We start from the raw sequence: 16,343 nt of genomic DNA on the forward strand, positions 1-16,343 counted from the left end.
CTCTCTCTCTCTCTCTCTCTCTCTCTCTCTCTCTCTCTCTCTCTCTCTCTCTCTCTCTCTCTCTCTCTCTCTCTCTCTCTCTCTCTCTCTCATATGTCTGCTTTGACTGGGAGACCAGCAAGATAAACCAGACCCTGGACTCTGCTGTGTGCATACCCCCAGACTGTCCCTCCATCTGTGACTCTGGACAAATGACTTAAGTGACCCTCTCAGGCATGAAATGAGGATAATCACAGCATCTGTCGCATGGAATGATCGCAGGCATTCCTCTAGATAATCCGTGGTCAGAGCCCAGCCCAGTGCCTGACCCAGTGCATCTGTTTATTTACTTATAGGCAGTACTGGGGGATTGAACCTTGGGCCTCTGGCATGCTAGGCAAGAGCTCTACCACTGAGCTACAGCCCCAGCCCCTGATCCCAATCTTAGTTCCCATCCTCTCCATTCACACAAATTTGCTTCTGTGTACTAAGTATATTTATTCATTTTTGTTGGGCCACTTTGTGTATTTTTGCAATTATATTGTAAACATGGCTACAACCTTAAAAGTTTTAGTTGTTGGTGTTGTTTAGTTTTTACTGTTGTGTGTGGTGTGTGTCTGTGGGAGTGCAGGTGCCATGGTGCCGTGTGAAGGTCAGAGGCATCTTTGTGGAGTTGTCTTCTCCTGCCTTTCCGTGGTGTGCTCGTGGCCTTCCCGTTCCCAGCGACAGCACACCCTGGCGGAAAGCAGCTAGGGCAGCTCACAGTCATCACGGCGCGGGAGTTACAGCAGCAGGATCTCCAGGCCACGGTCTTAGCACGCCCACAGTCAGGAGTAGAGAGAGATGAGTGCATACATGGCTAGGTCTCCGCCATCTTTCTCTCCTCTTACCCAGTCCAGGACCCCAAACCCAGGGAATAGTGCCACCACTTTCAGGATGGCTCTTGCCACGTCAGTTAAGGCAGACAAGAAAATTGCCTGCAGACATGCCTGCAGGCTAGCCTGATCTAGCCGGTCCCTCTTTGAGACTCTTCCCAAGCCATTTCAGATTATGTGGAGTTGGCAATTAAAACTAACTTTCATACATGGGTCTGGGGGTCAAACTCGGGTCATAAAGCTGTGTGGCAAAGGTCTTACCTACTGAGGCATCTCACTTTATTTCCATCTAAGACAAGGTCTTGAAGTGTAGTCCAGGCTGGCTTCCAACCCTTGACGATCCTTGAGTGTACCACTCTGCCCAGCTAATTAAACGTATCTTTAATAAATTGATTCCGTATGGAAATCCCAGTCGTCTTCGGTTTTCCTTTAGCGTCTGTTGGAAGGACTTTGCACAGCTCTTCCTGAGTTCACAGGAAGCCCCCCGAAATCCTCCGGAAAGCCCGTCTTACCACTGCCAACCCACCAAACACCTCAGTGAGCTGGAGAGGGAGGAGGGAAGCTGCATGTAATTTACGGTCGCCACTCTTCGCTGCCATTTGGCATCCTACAAGCCGCCATAGCCATTAGCAGTCACTTTTGAGTATTTATGATCTTGCGGCTGGAGCACTTTGAGTCTCATAACAGAAACAGGGTCACATTTAGAAAATGTCCCTAAAGCCATGCTGGAAAATGAGACACCCTCCCCACCCCGCATTCACAGGCTGATGGATGGGGCCAGGCAGGCAGAGTGTGGCAGGCCCTGCAGGCCAAGCTGTGCCCCTTTCTGCACACCTCAGCTGGAGGTTGGCAGTGTGGCTCAGGCCTTACCTGCCGGGTCTGGGCTGTCGGCTTGGAGGTGGCCAGGGTGGACTAGGCTGTAAAGATCTGTCACTGAATATTAGGTTGACTTTTTTGTGTTGGAGATGAAGCTGGAATCCGGTGGTAGTTCCCCCAGAGTCCTCAACGGACTCTGTCTGGCTCCTTGACTCCTTAGTTGACAGAAAGAACTTTGGGGACCAGACCGAGGGCTCAGTAGTTAAGATCCCTTGCTAGTCTTGCAGGGGATCCAGGTTCTGTTCTCCATACCCACATGGAGACTCACAGCCACCTCTCGCTCCAGTTCCAGGGGATCTGATGCCCTCTTCGAATCCCAGAAAATACCAGTCATGCATGTGGCACACATGCAAACATGCAATCAAAACATTCGTACACATAACAAAATAGGAAGAAAGAAAGAAAAGAAACAGCCCTGAAGTAGGGGTGCAGGTTAGACCAGGCACCTAACCCACAGCAGACTGTCTCAGCTAGGGGGCTTCCAGTTTCCCTGTTGAGCTGCATGCCACCTCCACCAGCTCAGTCGCTAGACTCCCACCAGGTCCCTGGCAGCCAAGTTAAACAGGAGTTTTGATCAGGAGAAACGAAGGGCTTCAAAGAAGGAGAGGTACTAGGGTTTAAGTTGCCAAGTTAAAAGAAAAGCCAGGATACTCACTGTGTATGAGAAGGGGTGCTGAAATGTCTTCAGCACCCTGGTGTGCCAGCCTGCTAGGGAGATTTCTCAATGAAGAGTCAGAGGGAGGTGTGAGTCCCCGTTCCTGCCCCTGCCATCTCTGTGAGCCCGGGGCCCAGGCTCTGCATCTATAGATTTCCCTCCCCTCTGTTCCCCTCCTGGGCTTGGGCTGTTAGTAGCCGCCTTCCTTTACCCTGACAAGGGCTTTCCGAGTTTCCTACTTCTTTTCTCCTATTGGAGCCTTTGGAAGTGTCGCTGTGGGCTGCCCTTGTCCTCAGCTGTCACCACGCGCGCCATTGGTTGCTGTCTGTGTACAGGCACAGAAGCTGTAGAGACCAAGACATGACCTTACCCTGGGGTGACCTCGAACTCTACACCAGGGCTGCCAGCACTCTGGGACACAGAGGACACAGAGGACATCCCCTCCCACCATGCTGCCCTTTCTTATCTTTACACGAATCCCCCTGTGCCCGCCATTTCCCTCAACCATTAAATTAGAAATGGTAAAAATGAGAGAAAAAATAAGAGAGGCTGGCTTATTCCCTCCCCCTTCTTAACCGGAGACTCCCGGATGTTCTGATTTTTTTAAAACCCTCGCATTGCACTTTCAGCCTTGAAAGCATTTTTTGGTCATTAATTAGTAATCCGCATTAATATGCAGATTGAATTCATCTGTTTCAGGCAAAAGTTTGTCTGGAGGAAGCAAAGTAGCTGGCGGGTTAGATCCTTCCACCTGCGGCTTCCCTCTCCCGCACCTCTCCCCGTCATTAGCAGGATTATCACTGATTAGGATGGCGCTGGGTGGGGGGCGGCTCAAGAGTGTGCACAGCCCCAGGAGCACTCAGGGGGAGAGCGTGTCTCACTCGGAGGACCGCTGCAGGGACGGACGCCATCGGGGAATCATTAGCTCTTAGAGCTGAAATTGGCTTCATAAATACTCATCTACAGGAAGTGGTTTCTGCTCCCGTTTTTATTTCAGCTGAATTCCTGCTTGGCTCTGTTATTGTCGGAGGAGGTTGGTTTTTTATTCCAGAAAAGAAAGGGAAAAAAAAAAAAAGAAAATGCATATTCTCTAGACTATGACTACTGATTGTTCTTAGTGCGTGTGCACCAGGTACCCAGCAAGCTGTGGGTTTGATGTGCACACACCTCGGTAGGGAGGCTGTTATTTCCTTCCCAGGGCACATGAGGAAGTTGGGACACAGCGAAGGAAACCTGGGGGTTGGTAAAGGGCAGAGCAGGTGTGTGACCCCTTTGTTGTTTGGTTTTCACGTTCTTCAAGAGGCCTTTCACTGTACAGACCAGACTAGCCTGAAACTCAAGATGATCCTCCTGTCTCAGCTTCCCCCATGCTGGGATTACAGGCTTGCACTCCTATGACCTGCTGGGGTGTGAACTCCCTCCTGTCTCCGGTTTAGTTGACCATCTGAGGTCTTTCCAGCCTGGCTGCTGCATTCCTGCGTGTCCTCACACTGTCATCCTCTTTGGGCTTCATTGCCCCTGCAGGGAGACAGCATCTTTTCCCCATCTTGCAGCCCTTAGTTAGGAGTTGAACCCTGTAGTTGAGAGGGGTTGGCCTGCTTGTCCTGGGCATGGCCCAGAGTCACCACCCTGTGCAGGAAGCTGCCGTGTTCTCTGCTTAGGAGCCTCGCTGAGGTTGTAGACACGAGTGCCCTGGCCCCATGCGTAAGCAGCTCCCCTTCTCCTAGGGAAGAAAACTTGAGTTCCAGGCAGCCCATGGATTGGCAGCTTCTGTTTATGATCTTATTTGTGTTTTAATAAGCAGCCACAACATGCCAGGCTTTGTGCTCAGAGGGTGACATCTGTTACGCTTGTCCTTAGTTGGTGAAATTGTTGGTGAGCTCTCCTAGGGTCTTGATAAGGACTGGAAGAGGGGAAGAGTGTGGTTGGTGGTAGATCCAGTAAGCAGCAGTACAAAGAGGAATGAGTGACGTTTACACACAGTTGTGTATTCTCAGAAAGGGCCAGCCCGACGACTCCATGGGCTTTTCTGTCTGTCAAGGGGCGAGAACTTCTTTTTTTTTTTCTTTTTTTTTTTCTCTTTTTAAAAATATTTTAAAAATCAAAAACTTTACCTTCGAGAACTTCTTGTATCTTCCAATAGCAGTGAAATTTCACTGTAGGAAGCTGACAGAATGGAAGCGAGAAGAGACCCGAGAGCAAACTCAGTGACTGTGACAGTCGTAGGTGACCACAGCCACCTTTATGTCTCTGCTCAGCCAGCAGATAAAGAGGGCAAGAGGGTGAAGCCCTCGGGCGTTTGGGGCATGCAGTTTGTACGTTGTAGGGTTATCATGGACCACAGGAAGACCACGCTCTTTCCACTTTGCTGCTATCTGTAAATGGAGACTGTTTTTTCATTCCTGGCTGCCCAGACCCAATTAATCACACAGAAACTATATTAATTACAACACTGTTTAGCCAATGGCTTGGGCATATTCCTAGCTAACTCTTACATCTTAAATTAACCCATTTCTATTAACCTGTGTATCACTATGAGGTTGTGTAGCCTACTGGTAGGTTCCTGCATCCTTCTCCTTTGGCAACTACATGGCAAAAGGGTGGGCATCACACAGTGGTTCATTCAGCCTCTGCCACCTCCAGCCATGTGGTTAGGTCTGTCCCTCAGTTACCACACCTGCCTCTTTCCGTTTGTCTCACCTTCCTGTGGGCTTGTTATACTGCTGGTTCCTGCTCCTAACCCAGGGTGAGTCCCAACTGCCTAAGGCCAGTCTGTAACTAACCTAATTTCTGGTGCTGGTACTGTGGTTAAGCCATGCCACTATGCTGTCTTCCCCGCTGGAATACACGGGCTCTATGCCAGCTGGCCGGCACATCACCAGTCCTGACACCACAGGCTGTCGAAGCCAAAGCTGCAAGCGTGCCACGGAAGGAGCGCCATTTTGAACAGCCAAGAGGAGTATGCCCCAGCCTCTCCATTAATCCTGGCCCCAATTCCTGACGCCACTAACAACTCTGTCCTTGTGTGGTCTTCAGGATGTAGGTCAGCAAGAGCCTGACCTTCCAGCTGTGGTCAGGCCAAGGTGCTGTCTCAAGCAGTTGATGGACTGCAGGCCCCAGGACAGGCCCACACACATCCCAATCCCTGGCGCTCCTGATCGTGAGAATCACAATCCCCAAGGAGGTGAAGTCAGACAGCCTTTCCTCCTGGCTCGCAGAGGCTTCTCTGCTACTCTGCAGGTCACCCTTGGCCTTCAGGAACATGTGAGGGGATGTCTTTCCTTTTTTTTTAAATTTTAAAACTTTATTTATTTATATGTGTGTTGGTGTTTTGCCTGCATGTATATCTGTGTGAGGGTGTTGGATTCCCTGAACCTGGAGTCATGAGCTGCCACGTGGGTACTGGGAACTGAACCCAGGTCATTTGGAAGAGCAGCCAGTGCTCTTAACTGTTGAACCATCTCTCTAGCCCCAGGAATGTATTTCTTGAACTCACACATTCACACACACTGTGCAAGAGCATTGCTTTCCTGGAACCCAGCCTCAGGAATGTCTTTCTTGAACATGCACACACACACACACACACACACACACACACACACACACACCATGTGAACAGCGTTGCTTTCCTGGAACCCCAAGCATAGGATGTCGTGAAAAGACTCCAGGGAGACAAATGGAGATTTCGTGGAATCAATCTCGCTCACCTGGTGGTCTCTGCAGACTACTGTTAAATTGTATTTTCTTTTCATTTTTCTCTCCCTTCCCTGGGATCAGCTCCCCTTAGAGCCTGGCAGCAGGTAGATTTGTGTGATTGAGAGGTGAAGTTAAGGCAGCTGTGGGGACCCCGTGTTCATCTGTAGAACCAGGAGACTATTGGGGTAACCCCAGAGCCATGTATCTTCTGGACCTGAGGGTGCAGCAACTGTTTAGAGGTAGTTTTATTTCCTGCGGTATCACTTCTAAGTGCTTGGCGGGTCTTTAGATTATCTCCCCTAGAAGCCCCGCGCATAATTTTGGCTGCTTGTAGCTGTAATTAATGGGAGGCGCAGCTCGTTCAAATGATAAGGAGATTTATTACTTCACATAAGAACCCGGCTGAAGGGTGGCTGTGGAAGGAATTAATTCAGGGGCTCAGCCAGTACCATCTGATAGTCGTCTTCTGTCGTCTTTGGCTCCACCATACCGGGCCTGTTCTCCCCGGGGTAAATTTCTGCACTGTGCCAAGATGAGGGCTGCAGCTTCAGGACTCGTGTAGATGTGGAACCCCGCAGGATGGATAAATGCCCCAAATCAGAGTTCTGTCAGGGAAGAGGGAGGGATTGGAGCGCCATGTGACCCCTGGGGTGAAGATCTCAGCGCCAGTCCGTGGTCGGACACACTGACCTTTTCTCTTTGGCCTAAGAACAAACATCTTGTCCTGACAGGAAGAGACTTACACTGAGGGCCCTCAACCCATGCTTCCTAGATTGATTTCCTTTCGGTCTCTGCAAGTGACCCCTGGGTGTCACACCCCATTTCTGCCTCCTTGCCTTGCTTGAGTTGTGACCTGTGTCTGGAACACCCCCATTCCAGGGTGCCTGCCTCTCAGCCTAAGATGTACCAAGCCACAAGATTTAATACTCAGGTTCAAACCCCAGTGGGGTTTTGGTCATGCGTGCTCTTAAGTGCGTTGTCTCCTGTTCTTTTCTCCATCTCCAAACGTGGTGCTCCTACCACCCACCCTCCATGATAGCCCTGCCTTGTGGTCTGCTCGGGCCAGCGTCCCATGCTGGCCTTGGCTTGCTGCATGTTTATGGCTCAGGTTCCAGTGGTCCCTGCTTCTCCCAAAGACCCTGCCAGATTGCAGTTGGTCCCTATGGCAAGAGCCCCGGTGGCCCCCCGCTTCCCCATCAGGAGGCACCTTGTCTCCTGGCATCTTCTTTGTCCATCTGTGGGACTGTCCACTGTGGGACACTACCCTGAATTCTTTCATGGTCTCCGCCATGCCATGATCCCTGCGTTCAGCCAGTGCTGCCTCTGCCTCGGGCTGAGCATCAGCTGTTTCTCTGAGCAGCTGCCTGGCTTCTTTTAATGGAAAATGGGATTTAAAGACCACAAACTAGGTACCGGGGATGCTTTTAGCTCCTGTGCATGCTCTTAACTTTTTTGGGGGGGAACCCCTGGGAAAGAGGGATTATAAATACAGTTGTATTCACATGTGAAGATAGACCGTCCCACGAGTCCTAACGTTATGTGTTTAATTGAAACCAAAGATGAACTGTTTTCTTTGTATGTCTCTCTGCACCTTAGGTTTCAGCACATGGAGACCCCTAGTCAGCTTACCTAGTTGTCTTACCCTGGACCACCGTCCTGACAGTGTTGGGGTAGCAGCTTTACAGTAACCATGACAGGGCTGGAAAGTTCTTGCACCTTCTGTCCTACTCGGCGCATTTATAGGTGCCGTGTGCCTGTCGCTGTCTCTCTTAGTCCTGGGGCAGCTGAGTAATGTTGCTGCCGCCTCTGTCTGTATATCGATGTTCCTGCAGTTGGCTCAGCTCACTGAAGCTCTTTCTGAGGTTCTTTGATAGGCTCCGGGGATCGCTGGACTTAAACTTCCAGTCTCTCCTTTTCTTTTCCTTGAGCGTGTTGATCGCGTGAGCTCAGTTTCTTCCAGAGTAACATATGTGTCAGTGGCTGAAGCAGACCTCCCACTTGTCCCTGGTCCCTACGGTCATGCATTCCGGCACACTCCCCACCTGCTTCTGTTGCCTGTGTTAGGACTCTGCTCTCAGGACAGAGCCACTGTCCCCCTCACTTCCTACCTCTTCCTGTGTCCCCTGCTTTCTCCACTTGTGTTTGGGCTCGTGGGGAGCCTCCGTGGCTCATCCTGTTGTGGGTGCTCTTCCAATGGTAGCCTTGCATGTCTTTCCAAAATCCAGACGAACTGAAAAACCCAGGCTTTGTTGCTCCCATGCTTTCTCATCTATGGCCCATGAGCAAAGCGCTGAGGGAAGCTATAAATGTGCCCAACACAAGACAGTGAACAGACGTTAGTGATTGGGACGTTTTCCAGTGTGAACTTTGGAGGTGACTACATTGTGTGCCACAAAACGTGAAAAGGCCGAACGCCCTGCCAGTGGGTCATCGGACATTTTAGACACACCGGCATTCTTTCGCGTCCCTCTTCTTCCCGTCTCTCCCCTCCTCTCCTTTCCCCGCCCCCCCCTTTTTCTTTCTGGCTTTGTTCAGGTTTGATTCCCACACTGTTATCATTGCTCATCTTAGAAGCCACCATTCTGAGGCTGTCGCCCGGGAAGTCAAGGGTCTCAATAATCCAGTGGCTTTGCTTCCATAGCGGAGAGGGTAGCAGGAAACGGGCACAGGCTGCCGAGCTTACACACCTCCACCTCGCTATCGGCCTACTTCGGGCAATCAGCCTAGCGAGACTGCAGCCCGCAAGGGAGAGGGCTGGCTGGGTGAGACAGCCAGCCTCCAGCATTGGCGCATAGCTGTCACCTGCTGCTTTAGGCGCCCAGGGTTGGCCCTGCCGGTCTGTGCTGCCTGCTTGGGAAAGCGGAACATTTAGGTCTTCAGAGAACTTGGTGCATATTCAGTCATGAGCACCACGTGGGCCCTGTGACCATGACCTGGTGTTTCTTGCTTGCTTTAGAGATGTTGGACCACTTGCAAATGTAGAAGTCCTCTTTAAGCAACTGAAGCCAAAATGGAAAAGACCAGGACAGTGCTGCCGTGATGCCCCCAGAATCCCAAGGCTTCTGTAACCTCTGATGGGTACCGTTTGCCCCTTCTAGGAAGGCCCTTCTATCCGTTCAAGGCTGCAGGAATCTTCCAGCAGCTCTGGACTTGGTTTCTCCAACTCAGCTTCTCCAGCACAGAAGGCTGTCCTCCTGCTGCTTGTGACCAAAATCACCGGCCACCTCAGCACCTTCTTCCGGCCCTGCCCTTTACCCATACACCCCCTCATGTGATGCTGGGACCCCCTTACTCTGGAATGGAATGAGGAAGCTCAGAAGTGAAGGGCCAGAGAAAACCTGTTCCCCAAAATCAGGGTACAGGCCCCAGAAAATGCACAGAGGAAGGTTGGATGGGCAGTCGCCTGCTTTTATATTTAAAACAACAGATACTTTAATATTCAGTAAATACCACAAAGCCCCACAAGCGCGTGTTTCAAGGATCCTGGGTGTTTGCTAATGGGGCTAGATAGGGAATTTTAATGTCGTGTAAAGGGCTTCAGATGTAGTAGTTCAGCTGGTAGAGTGCTTGCCTAGCGTGCGCTGAGCCCTGAGCACCGCGAGAGCAGCCATGCGTGCCTACCATCCTAGGGCTCAAGGAGGCAGGGGCAGAAGGGTCTGAAACTCAGGATCACCCCGCAGAGAGAGTTCTGAGGCCAGCCTAGAACAAAAAAATAAAACATGCCATATGCAAAGCAGCAGGCTACCTTTTGTCGGCAGCTTCGGTGGTCTCCAGACGAAAGGCCATTGGAAGTTCAGCAGACTCACGCTTTTCGGGATAGAGAGGGAAAGGGCAGCTTTACTGCCCGTGTGTGACTAACACACGCGCACACATCAGCCTCCTGGGGTCTTCACACAGCATCCTAGAAAGGCGGACTTGCTCTCACCTGCCATCCTTAGGGAACAATGGCTTCCGCATGAGCGGGCTTTATCGATTTGTTTGTGTTTTCAAGGTTTGACGCTGTGGGGTTTTTTTTGCCTCCCTTAAAGCACTTCTTCACACTAACAGTATGCTGATCCGATGAACCCAAGCGGAGGGTTTTCCACGTCGCTCGCACTTCTAGAAGTCAGACTGAGTACCCGTCTGGTGTGAGTGTCTACAGGCGACATCAGACTTCTTCCCCAGACCTGAGCTGGGAGGGGCCATGCTTTTCACATGAAGTAAACATGCTTGTGTCATGTAAAACTAGGGAGTTTTATAGATGAAACCCAAGAGAGACAAGGTCTCACACTATAGCTCAGGCTGCTCTGGAACTCACTCTGTAGCCCAGGCTGGCCTCAGCCTTGCCGCAAGTCACCTGCCTCAGCCTCCCCAGTGCTGGGATTACAGGCTTAATCCTCCAGGCCTGCCTCACCACTAGCTAGTCTTCATGCCGGGAAACATTTGGGCTTTGCTAGGAGAAGCCAGAAACCAGGCTCAATGAAGACATTTAGATTCTGCTGCATAAATCAGTCAGCTTTTCCTGTGGGGTCAATCCAAGGCCATGTGACTTGTCCAGGGTAGACTCACACTGGGGCGTTAGTCTTTGGCACTTTGGCCAGTGGATAATGGGACGTCAACCCAACTGCTCACCATTTCAGCCCATAGCCCTTGTCACTTAAGAGGAGGTGGCTGCCTGTACCTTCTTGGCATGAGAGCAGTGGTCTGCCTGCCCCTCACTGTCAAGAGTCCGTTTCTTGCTATTCTGGTGTCTCCAGGCAGAAGCAGGAATTGTGGTCTGCTGTCCATGACCATCCAGAACTTGTTCTGGCACTGAAATGGGATTGCTAAGTGAAATTAGCCTTCACAGAAGGACAGTTGTTTTTCTCAAAAGATTCTGGCTTGTTAGATGTTACTGTTTTGTGGAAACTTTTGTTTTTATCTTCATCTTGGAATAACAGATTGTGCACGCCTGCCCAAAGTCTGCAGAAACGAACCCTGTGCTCCGGAATGCTGCTTGCAGACCACAGCTCCGGTTTGTGGCTTTGACTTTCAGTGGTTATGGTTTTTATACAAGTTCTTAGACCGTAAGACACTCAGAGTGCCCTGCAGGATGGGTCTCTTTCAAACCGAGATGAGCCAAGTTAGACTTCACATCAACAACATGGAGCGTAGTTCTTCCCATCAAACCTGCATCCTTCCCCCTTACCACAGAGAGGGTTTTGTATCAAGACCCAAGGAGCAACTGTAGAGATGGCAAGCAAACAGAAAATGTGCCCTTTGAGGGCAATGCCCTGGAGGATCTTTGGGGACTTCAGGAAATGTGCAGAGGTCACTGTGAATTAGCTGGCCTTATGCCACGACTTCAGGCCATTATTTCCCCTCCGAGTTCCTCTAGTCTGAGGTTTCCCTTTCTGAGATACAAAATGGAAAGTTCCAGTTCATTGATTCTACTTAACTTTCTTATAGATAACTTCCATTTTATAATTCATTGTTGTTATCCATCTTTTGTTTTGTTTTGTTTGAGACGGGGTTTCTCTGTGTAGTCCTGGCTGTCCTGGAACTCAGTATGTAGACACGGGTGGCCTCGAACTCAGAGACCCACCTGCCTTTGCCTCCCAAGTGCTGCGTTTAAAGGTGTGTGCCACCACCACCCGGCTGTTGTTATTAATTTTTTACACTGCCAGGTCCCTAAGTTCAACTTCACCACAGAGTCATATGTACAGAAGAAAGCACTTACAGAGAAGGTCTGCCGTTTTGGATGCCCACGGGGGTGTCTCAGAACATGTTTCCTGAGGATGAGGGGACGACATTTATTTCAGCAGAGAGAGAAACGGAGAGGGAGGGAGAGAAAGGGGGGATGGTAATACATTCTAACCCCTGCTCCCCTCCATCCCACCCTTTGCTGGCTTTGATTCCGGTTCCCATGTTTGAACAGCTCCAAATCCTTGCCCTTCATGGCTGAGGTGTTTTCTCTCTGTAATTACATTATTATTCCGGACACCGTCGGAATGCTTGTCACAGAGGAAGGAGGATTAGGCCGGGCGGCTGGTGCTAGCGCAGCCACGCAGCTGCCCTGCGCCTGGCAAGGGAGATTGTGCCTCTGGAAGCCAGGCTCCCGGCTGAGCCCGCTTCATTTAATTAGTCTCCTGTCTCTTCTCCCTGCGAGACAGTGGCAGAATCCAGGATGAACCCCGTTAATGACTGCAGATGCTTCTAATGACATGTTGTCATCGTTCATTTTAAGCAAATCGGAAAATTGTCAAAACCACTCTAGGCTCAGGAAATAACTTTGAAAAGCGCCTGTCTCGGGTCTGAGTGAAGTGGCAAAAGCGTCTCCTCCAGGCCTCTCTGACGCGGAGCCTCTGTTGGCTCTGTGTTCTGGTGCCGGCACAGTTTAACGCTCTTTTAAGTGGATTCCTTAGTTTCTTCGTGAGACTCCGTGTGACCTCCGCGGATGTGTAATTTCTATGCTGATCAAAACCAAGAGTCGACGTATGAAACAGTTATGGTCTAATTAATTGGTAATAGATCGTAGGTGAATGTCAGGCTAGAGAGAAGGGGTAAGTATTGTGAATCAGCCTCTGGAGAAAGCGTAGACCGGCCAGGCTGTCTCCTATTGGAATGAGTTACTACACACGAGTGTGAGGTTTCGGGAGGGGGGGCACTCATGATTAAACAGCTGTGTCCAGGGAAACGCCTCATGTTGCCCCTGCGATCTTACAGAACACCGTGGAAACTCTCCAACGCCTACCTTGTTGTTTCGTAGGGAAAGGAAGAGAGACACTGGCTCCTAAGCTGAAGAGCAGCCTAAGTCGCAGATGGAGGAACAGGGTCCCAAGAGGGAGGAAGAGCTGGCCCTTGCCGTAGGCCAACAGCACCCTTGCTCGGAACCTTGCTCAGAAAGCAGTTCTCCTTGGAACTGGGCTCGTTCAGGGAATGACTCTGGGAAGGAAGCTCTGCGCTATGCCCTTCCCAAGCAGAGAAGCCTAGGTGGAGTCTCATTCCTGCTACCCTAGGCATGTGTCTTCCTCTGCCTGCGTTGGCTGTAGAGAGCAGTGGGGCGCAGGGCCACACCCTGTTCGAGTAACCTTCCCCACCAAGTCACATAACTAGCTTAGAGTAGGGTCCCCACCTGGACTCCTCACTTTCTTCAGCATCCTTTGCTCAGGCTTCGTTGAGCTTCCATTCTAGCTGAAAATGCAAAAGGAATCCCTTCCCACCCAGCCCCGTGTGGAGCTCCCGGTCCAGAGCCCCTAGTCTAGAGCCCCGGTCTTGCAGTTATCTAGATACACTGTAATTAATGTTCAGGAATTAATTCATTAACGGAGCTCAGAAACCTTCATCTATGAAGTGGGACTAGCTCAGCGCTTTGGGGACAAGAGAGGCAGAACAGGCAGTGCTCCGTGAGTGAGAAGCCGCCAGCTGTGTTGCTAGTGGCGGCAGCAGCTCTGCCTCCTTGCCATGTTTCCTTGGACAAGAAAGCATGAGATCTCGGCAGGAACATCAGCTGAAGCGCTCTGCCTCCTCCTTGGTGATGCCAGAAGCCTGGCCGAGCCGGGACTAGGTTCCTGGTAACCATCTCTGTCCTCCAGCTTAAGTACTTGAGTTCTGGCTGCCGCAGAAGCTGTGGACGTGTTTCATTAGCTCCTGCCTGAGAGGGGTCATGTGCAAGCTCATTAGCACACTGGGAGTGGAGGTTTTATTCTCCGTGCTACACCCTGTCCCTGGTTAACTCCCACACTTAAGGCAACAGAAGAAAGCAGACGTCACTGAGGGCCACTTAGATGCCAAACTCTTAAGTCCCTCCCTCCCCGTATCCCTTCAGCTTCCCGCAGTCTGGTCCACTGTCTTTCCCTTGGCTCCCTCCTGAGATAAGGATGGTTTTTCCCAGTGATCTAGAACCTACAGGTCATTTTCTCTGCATCAATCAATCCCTGGAGGTTGCACACCAGAATATCCAAGTTGTCGTCAGCGTGATAGGCTACAGAAAGGTGCTTTGTGGGGCCTGCCAGATCCAGAGCAAACCCCTCCTGTGCACTAGGCCCTACCTCTGTTCTTTCCACGTTCCATCACAGACAACAGACGGGTGGCGTTTGACCAGGTACAAAACAGTTGGAGCATCGTGCAGAACCCCACGATGGATCTTACTCTGAGGGGAAATGGCTAGCAAAGCAGACTGGAGACAGACAAAAGCAAGTGCTGGTGGGGAAGTGGAGAAGCTGGGCCCTGGAGACATTGGCAGCTCTGTTAAAGGGTTCAGTGTGGAGTTGTCGTGTGACCCAGCATTTCTACTCCTAAGAATAGACCCCAGAGAATCAGGAACCTAGAGCCACAGCAGACCCCGGCACGCATGTGGCCTTGATGAACGGATGTACAGAGCAGCGTGTCCGTGCTGTACAGTCTCATTCAGCCAATGAAGAGTAGAGGAGTTGACTCTTCCTGGGAGCCGTTGTGCTGCTTGGTTTTGTCACTTTGACTCAAACACAGACATATCTGGGAAGAGGGACTGTCAGCTGATTGTTTACTTGTGTCCATAGTACTGGCCTTGGGCGTGTCCGTGGGGGAATTTTCTTTACTGATGATTAGTTTAGGGGGGTCCAGCCCGTTATGGGTGATGCTGTCTCTGGGAAACGTCAGTGATCCTGGGAGGTATAAGAAAACAGGTTGTTGAGGGGCTGGAGAGATGGTTCAATCCCCAGCACCCACATGGCGGCTCACAATTGTCTCTAACTCCTGTTCCAGGACATCCAACGCCCTCACAGAGACATATATGCAGGCAAAAGAGCAAGGCACATAAAATGCAAATAAATAAATTTAAAAAAAAGAGAAAGAAGAAGCAGCAGCAGAAGGCCGCAGTGAGCACACCGATTCCTGATGTCCCTCCATTGTGGGAAGAAGCCAAAGCGTACACTGCCATATACATTACAAGCCCAGGGCGGGTGAACCCCTTCTAGACAGGAAGTGGGTCAGTGGCATCTAAGCCTGGTCTGGGAGACTGCAGTGGGTAAGGTGGAAGATATGTCAACTTCAGGGCTGCACACACACATGCTTACCTGCACACACGTGCATGCTTACCTGCACACACACGCATGCTTACCTGCACACACACGCATGCTTACCCGCAGACACACGCATGCTTACCTGCATACACACGCATGCTTACCTGCACACACACGCATGCTTACCTGCACACACACGCATGCTTACCCGCAGACACATGCATGCTTATCTGCATACACACGCATGCTTACCTGCACACACACACACACGTATGCTTACCTGCACACATATGTGCTCCCCCACACATATGAAAATGGAAAGAATAAAATACAGAGTAATCTGGGGACCTACAGGGAAGAGTATAGATTCAGCATACATAGAATACCAGGGATGTGGCCCGACATGTAAGGAATTGATCTTCGGCTGAGGGGCGTGTGCCGAGACACCCAGTTGGTCAAATGCCTTGACACCGTCTCATGAGTCAGCAAAAGCATTCTACATTGGTGAAGAGCAGTCGCGGTGAAACACCGGTCGCAGTGAGACACCATGATGGTCTTTGTACTCCTCTGCCCTCTCTGTCTACATTGCTGGAAGTCATAGGCCGGCGCGTCCTATTTTCACAAAGCACCAAGATGGAATTTTTAGAATGCCAAGGGACCAAAAAAAAGTCAGAGGACTCTTGGCTGTCGCCCATCTTTAGTCTCTGTCTAAAACAAGGATAAATGGACTCTTGTCCCTTCCTTCCCCAGTGCAGTGAATTCTGTCTCAGAGCAGGTCAGGCTCCCCTCCCCCGTCCAGCTGTTTCTAGGGAACGCCTGAAACTCACCACTCAGTCTTAGGGCCCCTGTGCCAGCCCTCAGAGGGGACTCGCGTCTGACCTCCCGTGAGCAGCTGGTGGGATGTCACCCCTCACACTGCCAACCCTTACAGCCCTGGCTCTGATCTCATTTTAGAAGCAAGCCAGCAAACTTTCCTGTTCCAGGAAAACCCCCGAAAGATCCAGCAGGCATGGTTTCTGAGGAGCAAGGTCTCTGGCCCTTATATGTTTTCTCTTCATTGCTTGGGGGTCATTAGAGACTTGCGGAATTGGTCTCTAGTTTTGCGTCCTTGTGCCCTAAATATGGAGAGGGAAAAAAAACAACAACAAAAAAGCAAAAACAAACCCTCACTTTGCCAGGCGGTCTTTCCATTCACGAAGCATCTGGCCAGATGTCTCCCAGAATGAATGGGAAAATTAATCATCCAGATGTCAGACCCGGGGCTGGGGATGTGGCTCAGCGAGGAGAATGCTTGCCTGGCAT

General features: G+C 50.8%; 1 protein-coding gene and 1 long non-coding RNA gene across 2 annotated transcripts in view; one reads left to right on the plus strand and one right to left on the minus strand.

The window, feature by feature from the left end:
* Galnt10 (polypeptide N-acetylgalactosaminyltransferase 10) overlaps positions 1-16,343 on the plus strand; it is a 138,410-nt gene that overhangs the window by 36,470 nt on the left and 85,597 nt on the right. The window lies entirely within an intron of this gene.
* On the minus strand, positions 478-2,703 carry LOC126510915 (uncharacterized). The gene is made up of 4 exons (XR_007594552.1): positions 2,625-2,703; positions 2,386-2,435; positions 1,116-1,885; positions 478-790 (listed from the first exon to the last, which is right to left on the minus strand). It is a non-coding gene; the product is annotated as an uncharacterized lncRNA (long non-coding RNA).

Source organism: Alexandromys fortis, unplaced genomic scaffold (genome assembly GCF_014885135.2).
Source record: "Alexandromys fortis isolate MF-2015 unplaced genomic scaffold, M_Fortis_MF-2015_v1.1 scaffold_103, whole genome shotgun sequence".
Taxonomy (NCBI): Eukaryota; Metazoa; Chordata; class Mammalia; order Rodentia; family Cricetidae; genus Alexandromys; species Alexandromys fortis.